The 9,894-nt window shown below is 49.3% G+C and overlaps 1 pseudogene; it reads left to right on the top strand.

Moving 5' to 3' along the window:
• Positions 1-583: 583 nt before the first annotated feature.
• On the top strand, positions 584-8,283 carry LOC138237788 (zona pellucida sperm-binding protein 4-like; annotated as a pseudogene).
• Positions 8,284-9,894: the final 1,611 nt, after the last annotated feature.

Raw genomic sequence — 9,894 nt, 5'->3', positions numbered from 1 at the left:
TTGTTTTTCCAAGACGATGCAAGAGACTCCTCGTTTGGATGACTGTAAGAGCAGCTGTATGCCCCTTTTGTTATTTACATCTGCACATGAATATCACTGCCAACGATGAAGCCAGTGTGTAGTACCTGTGGGTCAGTGTTATTATACCCAGCAATTCACAATGTACAAATAAATGCTTTTCTTGCAGCATGTTATGGTGTACGAAAACATGTTGACAGCATTGGTATTTCTCTCAGTTAAAAACTGAAAACCGGATTTTTGGGGGCATATAACCAGAAAGTGAACCAACCTAAAATATCCCAAACTGCACATCTCTGTTTATACCGCTCCTCTGTACCGTCAGTTCTTCTCTGAATCGGCTGATGGGACAGATGCAGCTCATTACTCAATAAGAGGTCAAACACATCGTGTTGAGATATTAGTCTAACCCTCGCGATAGCTCGTTCCAGTCGAACAGGACGCTCCGTGATTAATCAGCTGACTCGGGTGACGCTCTGAGTGTCCGAAGTCCTCGTGCGCGCGCTACAGCCCTCCAATCGCCGCCCTCAGCCAATCAGGGCGCAGCGCGTATTTCAGGAGCTGAGCGCCGCTTGTCTGCAGTTCCTCGGCGAGTTTCACGATGGAGAAGTCCATGAGCAGAGGGAGGATGGGGTTGTACATTGTGTTGTTTTTGCTATCGTTGGATTGTTCTTTAGCTCAGGTGCAGAAGTGCCTGGTTAATGACAGTGACAAGATGGCATGTGGTAACTTGACTATCAGTAAAAGTGACTGTGAAGCTAATAATTGCTGCTTTGATCCGTCCGGCCAAAATCGCTGTTACTATGGGAATGAAGGTGGGTTTTTGGCTCTTGAGCGCCTTCTATGATGAGCTTAACAGGCTTGGTTTACCAGCTCTTGCTTTCCTCCAGTGACTGTCCAGTGCACCAGGGATGGCCAGTTTGTGGTGGTCGTGTCCAGGAATGCCACCAGCCCTCAGCTGAGCCTGGATTCAGTCAGCCTGCAGGGGGGCAGGAGTGCCCCCTGTGGCCCTGTTGGCACCACTGCTGGCTTTGCCATGTTCCAGTTCCCAGTCAGTGCCTGTGGCACCAGCATGAAGGTGAGGGGCTTGATCCTTCAGCTGAGGATGTTGTTCCTGTGGTGATTCCTGACCTTGTTCATGTGTCCTTCCTCCAGATTGAAGGTGGTGCTGTGGTGTATGAGAACATGATGTCCTCAACATTTGCTGTGATTGGGGGACCTGCTGGCTCCATCACAAGGGACAGTTTCTACAAGTGAGTGAGCAGCTGCTGCTTCCCAGAGTGCTCTGGTCTTGCTGGATCCCATGACTGCCTGCTTCTCTCTCTCCAGGCTGTTCTTCCAGTGCAGGTATGCAGACGATGACCTTGTTCCAGTGCGGGCTGTGGTCTACACGGTCTCCCCACCCCTTCCGGCAGTGTCTCCAGGACCTCTCCGTGTGGAGCTCAGGATTGCAAGAGGTAGCTGTCAGGCCTTGGGCTGTGTGAGCCGAGTGTGTGGGGCTTCTGCTGAACCCCGCTGCTGCTCTTGTCCTCAGGAGAGCTGTATGACTCCTACTACAGTGACCTGGACTACCCTGTGACCAAGGTGCTGCGGGATCCTGTGTATGTGGAGGTCCACATCTTGAGCAGGACTGACCCCAACATTGTCCTGACCCTGGGGGACTGCTGGGCCACTTCCACTCCCAGTCCTCTCAGCCAGCCCAGCTGGAGCCTTCTGGTTGCTGGGTAATCTGACCCCTGTGGCTCCGACTGGCTTGTCTCAGTAGTGTCCCCTTGTGGCAGGGCTCACCCTCCCTGTTGCTGTCCTTGCAGGTGTCCCTACGGAGGTGACAACTACCAGACCACCTTGATCCCTGTGGGTGGCTCCTCAGGGCTGCCGTACCCAACGCACTACCAGCGCTTCATGATTCAGATGTTCACTTTTGTGGATCCTGCCTCTCAGGTGCCTCTGATGGAGAAGGTAGGGAGCAGCTTGTGGGGAAGGAGGTGGTGGCTGGTCCTGGGCTGTGCAGTGACCCTTGCTGTGCTCTCTCCAGGTGTTCATCCACTGTAGTGCAGCAGTGTGCCAGCCGACTGCTACTGACCGCTGTGTGCCCACCTGTGGCAGGAGGAGTGAGTTCTCTGGGGACAGGGCGGTTGTGTGCCAGTCAGCTGTGTGTGTCCTTTCCTGATGCTGTTGTCCTGTCCTCTTGCAGGAAGAGCTGTTGCTCGAGTGGCAGAGGACTCCTCCAGAGAAACTGTGCTGGTGTCCAGTGGGGAAGTGATCCTGGTTGGATCTGAGCTTCCAGCTCTGGGTCAGCTGGATTCCCATCCTGAAGGTGAGGGAGGGGGATGGAGGCTGAGTGTCTGATCCTGTTCCCTGTGTCTGACCCCTCACTAAAGCTCTTCTCTCCACAGCACCCCGGTTCCTGAGCTATGGGCTGCTGGTAGTAGCTGCCTCCACTGTGCTTGTGGTCTGTTCTCTGGTGTTGGTGGCTGTGTGGAGATCTAGACCTCACATCCAGAATACCAAGCCTAATCTGGAGTATGAATAAAGGCCTTGTTCTGAACTCCCTTGTGTACTGTTTTGTATGCTTCCCTCTTCTGTCAGCATTAAGTGCTGTAGTTCGGTGTCTATGTGAAGATGTCCCTGTAAGCCTCTTCAATGGCTGTGTTTTTCCATCTTTCATAGACAAGTACTTGCACTAGTTCTTGGCCACTGCTTTTTCTTGGAGTCTGTGGTCTTAATGATATTCCTTCGACTGGCCTGGATTCTAATTGACTGCACTTTGGGGGGGAAAAATACCTAGAGGGCTCATAACCAATTCCTCTTTCATCTCTCCAGCCCTCGGGCGCAAGTTGACAAACTTGCTCCCTCTCCCTTCTGAGTGAGTTCAGCCAATGCCCTCCTGTTCTAGTTCTTTAGAACAACACACCAGGACCCAGGCAGCCAAACATTTCTAGTTTGATTACAATTAGTTTTTCCTTCAGCTACCTGTCAAAGGAAAAATTAAACCATGATTTAACTGGGGGACTAGTGCTGTGCATGAACAAGATGAGTGTGACTTTCACCCAGTTCTCTACAGCCCGCCTCCAATAAAAGTGGTGGAGATGAGCCAGTTCCTAGCATAACTGCACATGCAAACTCCCCCTGAATGTACACTAGGCAGGAGTCCAACCCAATAGACACTCTTCAGATCAGTCCAGCTCTCTAAATCGATTTCAAATGACAGTGTGTGTGTGTGTGTGCTATCGTGGAGACTTAATGGAAAGCCATTCGTGTCTTCCACTGTAGAAGACGGACTCCAGTAGTCCCCACAACCAACATTTCAGCTGGGGGACAAAACACGTGTCGTCACTGCACACAGATCTGGAGAAGGAAATACTGTATCACTACGAGTTTGTCTTCTCACTAGAGGGACACATTAAAGCCACGAAATATCTCATTGTCGGCAAATTCATTGAAATCATTTGTGCAATAATGAGATCTTATGATGTACTGTATGTAAAGTGAGACGTTTTCGGACCAGGTCTTATCTTTTCTCACTAGTTCACCTCTGATCAGATCATTCTCAACATCTGGTGGCCAGCAGGCAAAAGCTCTAACAGGAAATATTAGACGTACGTACCGCAAAATACAGCCAGTGTCCTAGTGTAACTGACCGGGGGGAAGTTAGCCGGAAGTTCGAAAACGATTTTGGCACGCCTGTAGCGCTTTCACGAAACCTCCTAGGGTTACGAAAACACTTGCTTTGTGTATCAAGTACATTGTGAATGTTTTAACAGCCTTCATATTGTCGTTTTTAGCACTTTTGTGGACCACGCACGAATATTCTTTTGTCCATATCTTCGCAATGGAAGCACAGAACGCCTTCAAACCAAATGCATTTTAAAGACCACGACTTGTGGAAATGTCCACAGCCTCTACATCAAACTATCAGTGAGCTAATTATCTTTTTTGAAACCTCCGGTTTTTCATCGATGCGTAATTACGCACTAACTGGAACACACGTCCACAACGCGAGAAATACTGCTCAATACGGCTTCGTGCGAAAAGCCCGTACAGTGCCTTGCGAAAGTATTCGGCCCCCTTGAACTTTTCAGCCTTTTGCCACATTTCAGGCTTCAAACATAAAGATATAAATTTTTTATTTTATGTGAAGAATCACCAACAAGTGGGACACAATTGTGAAGTGGAACGAAATCTATTGGATTTTTGAAACTTTTTTAACTAATAAAAAAATGAAAAGTGGGGCGTGCAAAATTATTCGGCCCCCTTGCGTTAATACTTTGTAGAGCCACCTTTTGCTGCGATTACAGCTGCAAGTCGCTTGGGGTATGTCTCTATCAGTTTTGCACATCGAGAGACTGAAATTCTTGCCCATTCTTCCTTGCAAAACAGCTCGAGCTCAGTGAGGTTGGATGGAGAGCGTTTGTGAACAGCAGTTTTCAGCTCTTTCCACAGATTCTCGATTGGATTCAGGTCTGGACTTTGACTTGGCCATTCAAACACCTGGATACATTTATTTGTGAACCATTCCTTTGTAGATTTTGCTGTATGTTTGGGATCATTGTCTTGTTGGAAGATAAATCTCCGTCCCAGTTTCAGGTCTTTTGCAGACTCCAACAGGTTTTCATCCAGAATGGTCCTGTATTTGGCTGCATCCATCTTCCCCTCAATTTTAACCATCTTCCCTGTCCCTGCTGAAGAAAAGCAGGCCCAAACCATGATGCTGCCACCACCATGTTTGACAGTGGGGATGGTGTGTTGAGGGTGATGAGCTGTGTTGCTTTTACGCCAAACATATCGTTTTGCATTGTGGCCAAAAAGTTCGATTTTGGTTTCATCTGACCAGAGCACCTTCTTCCACATGTTTGGGGTGTCTCCCAGGTGGCTTGTGGCAAACTTTTGACGAGACTTTTTATGGATATCTTTGAGAAATGGCTTTCTTCTTGCCACTCTTCCATAAAGGCCAGATTTGTGCAGTGTAAGACTGATTGTTGTCCTATGGACAGACTCTCCCACCTCAGCTGTAGTTCTCTGCAGTTCATCCAGAGTGATCATGGGCCTCTTGGCTGCATCTCTGATCAGTCTTCTCCTTGTCTGAGCTGAAAGTTTAGAGGGACGGCCAGGTCTTGGTAGATTTGCAGTGGTCTGATACTCCTTCCATTTCAAGATGATCGCTTGCACAGTGCTCCTTGGGATGTTTGAAGCTTGGGAAATCTTTTTGTATCCAAATCCGGCTTTAAACTTTTCCACAACAGTATTACGGACCTGCCTGGTGTGTTCCTTGGTCTTCATGATGCTCTCTGCGCTTTCAACAGAGCAGGTGCATTTATACAGAGACTTGATTACACATAGGTGGATTCTATTTATCACCATAAGTCATTTAGGACAACATTGGATCATTCAGAGATCCTCGCTGAACTTCTGGAGTGAGTTTGCTGCACTGAAAGTAAAGGGGCTGAATAATTTTGCACGCCCCACTTTTCATTTTTTTATTAGTTAAAAAAGTTTCAAAAATCCAATAGATTTCGTTCCACTTCACAATTGTGTCCCACTTGTTGGTGATTCTTCACATAAAATAAAAAATTTATATATTTATGTTTGAAGCCTGAAATGTGGCAAAAGGTTGAAAAGTTCAAGGGGGCCGAATACTTTCGCAAGGCACTGTATATCACCATAGGAAGCAGAACAGCGCAGTCTCCAATTACCCAGACTGTAAGCACGGGAATAAAGTTTTGCTTGATTTCTGAAACCCTTTCTGTATGTCCTGTTTTCATTCAGGTAAGGGTCAACTATATTCACAATACTGACAGCAGAAAGATTCAAATATTCTTTACCCAGCAGCTTATTAAAAACAGCTCCCATGATTTTCAAACCGATTGTTTACACAGAAGACCGACACAGCTTTGCGTTCTGAATCTCTTTTTCTCGTGCTTCTATTTAATGTGGCACTATGCACTGGGATAGGGGAATGCTGTTCACAAGCCAATAGCTTGTGTCGTGAAAACGCTGAAGGGGTGCCAAAATCGTTTTCGAACTTCAAGCTAACTTTACCCCGGTGTTTAACCGTAAGTATTCACTGTAAACAATGAGCCGTCTATTCAATATCCTGTCCTCCTGCGTGTGAGCTGACAGAGTTCGGGTCCTCGTGAAAATCTTCACTCCGCGAACCTGAACGTCATCACGTGCGAAAGTCTCGGTGGCTTTAAAAAGAAGGAGCTCGCAAACAGCAGGCATCGTGGTTTTGCGAGTTGTTTTCATTTCAAGATGTGCTTTTCTAGTGGTCTTGCCTTTCGGCTGTTGACCTTGCTGTTCCTCGCAGTTCTGTGTGATGCTGCGCAATGGCGCGCCCGCGCTAACGTCCAATCCGGCATCAGGCGCAAGGGGGTCGCCTTTCTGGACTCGCCTCTGCTGCCACGGCAGCAGAAGCAGCAGGTTATCCGGGCTGTGTCGGCGCAGTGCGGGGAGAGTACGATCGTGGTGCAGGTCAAGACAGACCTGTTCGGCACCGGGCAGCTGATCAACGCTTCGGATCTCAGCCTGGGAGACTGTGCGGTCACCCGGCAGGACACCGCGGCGCAGCTCCTGATCTTCGAGGCTGAGCTGCAGGCGTGTCGCAGTGTGCTGAGTGTAAGTGGTTCTGCCGTTGGGCAGCTTCGGGTTCTCGGCAGTTGGGTGACTGGATCTGTGATCTGTCTAGACCGTGGACGAGCAACTGGTGTACAGCTTCTCTCTCAACTACACCCCGAAGCCGCTGGCCAACACCCCCATAGTGAGAACGAATGGCGCTGTTGTGGGTATCGAGTGTCACTACATGAGGTGAGTCCTGGAGGAGCAGCAGGGCTGCCTGCCTGGAGCTTGACTCCCTGCTGACGCCTGCCTCCTGTCTGCTAGGCTCCACAATGTGAGCAGCAATGCCCTGAAGCCCACCTGGGTCCCCTACACCTCCACCAAGTCTGCTGAGGATCTGCTGGACTTCTCCCTGAGCCTCATGAGTGGTAGGTCTCCCCTGAGATGAAGCACGGTGTGACTGTACAGCCAGTGCAGTTGGATCAATGGGATCTGTGCTTGAGATTGGGGTTCCCTTCTCATCCAGATGACTGGAGCTCCCAGAGGTCCTCCAATGTGTTCTACCTGGGGGACGTCCTGAACATCGAAGCCTCCGTCACCCAGGCCAACCACCAGCCTCTGCGGCTCTTTGTGGACAGCTGCGTGGCCACCTTGGTCCCTGACCAGACCTCCACCCCCAGCTACTCCTTCATTGAGAACAAAGGGTGGGTGTGCCCTCGGGTGGCTTGAGCTAGTGAGCACTGCCTGCCGTCTCTCCAGTTCTACACTGCCTTCTCTCCTTTCAGGTGCCTGACTGATGCCAAATCCACAGGCTCCAGCTCGCAGTTCATGCCAAGAACCCAGGACACCAAGCTGCAGATGAAGCTGGATGCCTTCAGGTTCTATCAGGATGCCAGGAGCTCAGTGAGTACTTGATCCTGATACCCATGAAAGCAGAAGGTTCTTAAAACAGCATGTCCATTACAAGCCCAAGATGGAGGCCTGGGTGTAGCTTGATCCACTCGTGCTCTTGGCAGATCTACATCACCTGCCACCTGAAGGTGACTCCTGCTTCCCAGAGTGTGGACTCCCTGAACAAGGACTGCTACACTGAGGGCAGCAGGTCAGTGAGGAGGCAGGGGGCTGCTGTGTCCAGCTGGTGCTCAGGTGAGGGAGCTGCTCTGACCCCGTGTCCCTGCTGTAGGTGGAGATCAGTGGATGGGAGTGACCAGGTCTGCAGCTGCTGTGACTCCAGCTGTGTGCCAAGTGTACGATCCAGGTATTGGGGTGGCAGGAGCAGGAGGGACCTGGCTTCTACAGGGGGTAAGGCACCCTTCCTCTGCCACTCATGGCATGGATCTCCTCAGGGTAGTGGGGGTCAAGTTGTCCTGCTCTTGTTGCAGCTCCTGAGTGGGAAGCTGATGCCACTGTGGGTCCCGTGTTTGTGCTGCAAGAGCAGGTTGCTGAGAGGCCAGTGGAGGCAGAAGGCCGGCGCTCCCAGCTAAGAGCAGAGGAGGACAAAGCCACAGGTACTGGCAGGAGGTGCTGTCGTGTCAGCTGGCCCCTCTCTGTAGCAGTGCCCACTTGCTGAGGCTCCTCTGTGCTTTCTTTCCAGGCCTGCCTGTGGAGGCTGTGATCCTGGCTGGTGTGGTGACTGCTGTGGGGCTGGTCTGTGCTGCTCTGCTGGGGACAGTCCTGCACAGGAGAAAGCAACACAAACCCATGAACTGACTTGCTGTGAATGAGGAATAAACTGGCTTGCAAAGTGTCTCTTGTACGGAGCTGCTTCTTTCCTAAGGGGAGTTGTGTGGGTTGGGTGTGAATGCAGTACTGTCTAGGATGCCTGCTTCTGCACACGGAGGGTGCTCAGCTGCTCAAGCAAGCAGTTGAGTAGAAAGTGTCAGTTCGGTATTGCTTCTCCCAGACTGTAGCATAGCAACTGAAATCAATAGTAAAAATACACTGGGAGTGACCGAGTCCAGCGTCTGCGTTCTTCCCGGGAAAAGCAGGGCTCTCTTCAGGAAACGGGAGCAGCCTGAGCTGTGACGTATCGGATCGTACAGGTTTGAAAACGGCGCCACAGGCAGGAGTTCTTTGATGTCGGCTGCCAGAACGAGAGCCCCTCCATGCCTTTAAGGCAATGGATGAATTGCTCAACTCTCGCATCTCCCAAGGTCCCCTATTCCGCGAAGAGGAGAAACGGGCACCGCCAATGCTTCGTTGGGAAAGCAGTATGTGAACTCGACGTAAAAGGCTTCAGCATATGTACCCAGCATCCTAAATCAAACGTGTTGTACTTGCGCTGTACGTCAGTTAGACACAAATCCCATTTTAAAGATGACCAGGTTTCTGGGCTTTGAAAAGATTACAGTATCTAAACACGTGAATTATTAGTCCACCACACCATGGCCTTTTCCCTATTGCCGTAATTAACGGTGCCCTTTAATGAAGTTTGGTCTTTTCTTCGACGTGTTTGTTTAACGCGCCAAATGTCTGGTTTTTCTTGCTCAACATAACGGTCCAAAAGGGCCGTATCGCCGGCTTTACGGCAAAGGCCGATTAGCAATACTGTGTTTAAAACAATCTGAGAGTACTGCTATTCTAAAGCGCCTCATAAAAGTGAATACAGACATTAATCGCAAACTAGACATGTGATGCTCCATGTGGACGGAATCGCTCAAACCAAAATGTGCTCCGTTCACTTGAAATTGATCATTTGAAGCTGCTGTCCACCACACTAGTTTTTGAGTAGAGCATTCGCTTATATTTGTGTTAGCAAAAATATTGTAATTGATCAAACGTGAACGCTAACGTAGTGTATTAACGGCACATATTTATCAGCTAGACTTCTGCTCTTTTAGGGGGAAATTGCAAAACTTCGCTGGTTTCAGTGTTTAGGGAAAAACTGTAGAGCACGAATGACACTAGGCAGAAAAACGCAACTGTACAGAACAGCTCGTCTGTCTCGGTCACAATCTCCGTAACTCGCTCATTTGAACGTGCCAGCAAAATGTTTTTGGAGTGTAATGCATCTGCCTCTGCGTTCTTGTTTTTCCAAGACGATGCAAGAGACTCCTCGTTTGGATGACTGTAAGAGCAGCTGTATGCCCCTTTTGTTATTTACATCTGGACATGAATATCACTGCCAACGATGAAGCCAGTGTGTAGTACCTGTGGGTCAGTGTTATTATACCCAGCAATTCACAATGTACAAATAAATGCTTTTCTTGCAGCATGTTATGGTGTACGAAAACATGTTGACAGCATTGGTGTTTCTCTCAGTTAAAAACTGAAAACCGGATTTTTGGGGGCATATAACCAGAAAGTGAACCAACCTAAAAT

This window comes from Lepisosteus oculatus, chromosome 3 (genome assembly GCF_040954835.1).
Source record: "Lepisosteus oculatus isolate fLepOcu1 chromosome 3, fLepOcu1.hap2, whole genome shotgun sequence".
In the NCBI taxonomy this organism is placed as follows: Eukaryota; Metazoa; Chordata; class Actinopteri; order Semionotiformes; family Lepisosteidae; genus Lepisosteus; species Lepisosteus oculatus.
The sequence above is the reverse complement of the archived record's forward strand: the minus strand, read 5'-3'. Positions and strand labels throughout refer to the sequence as shown.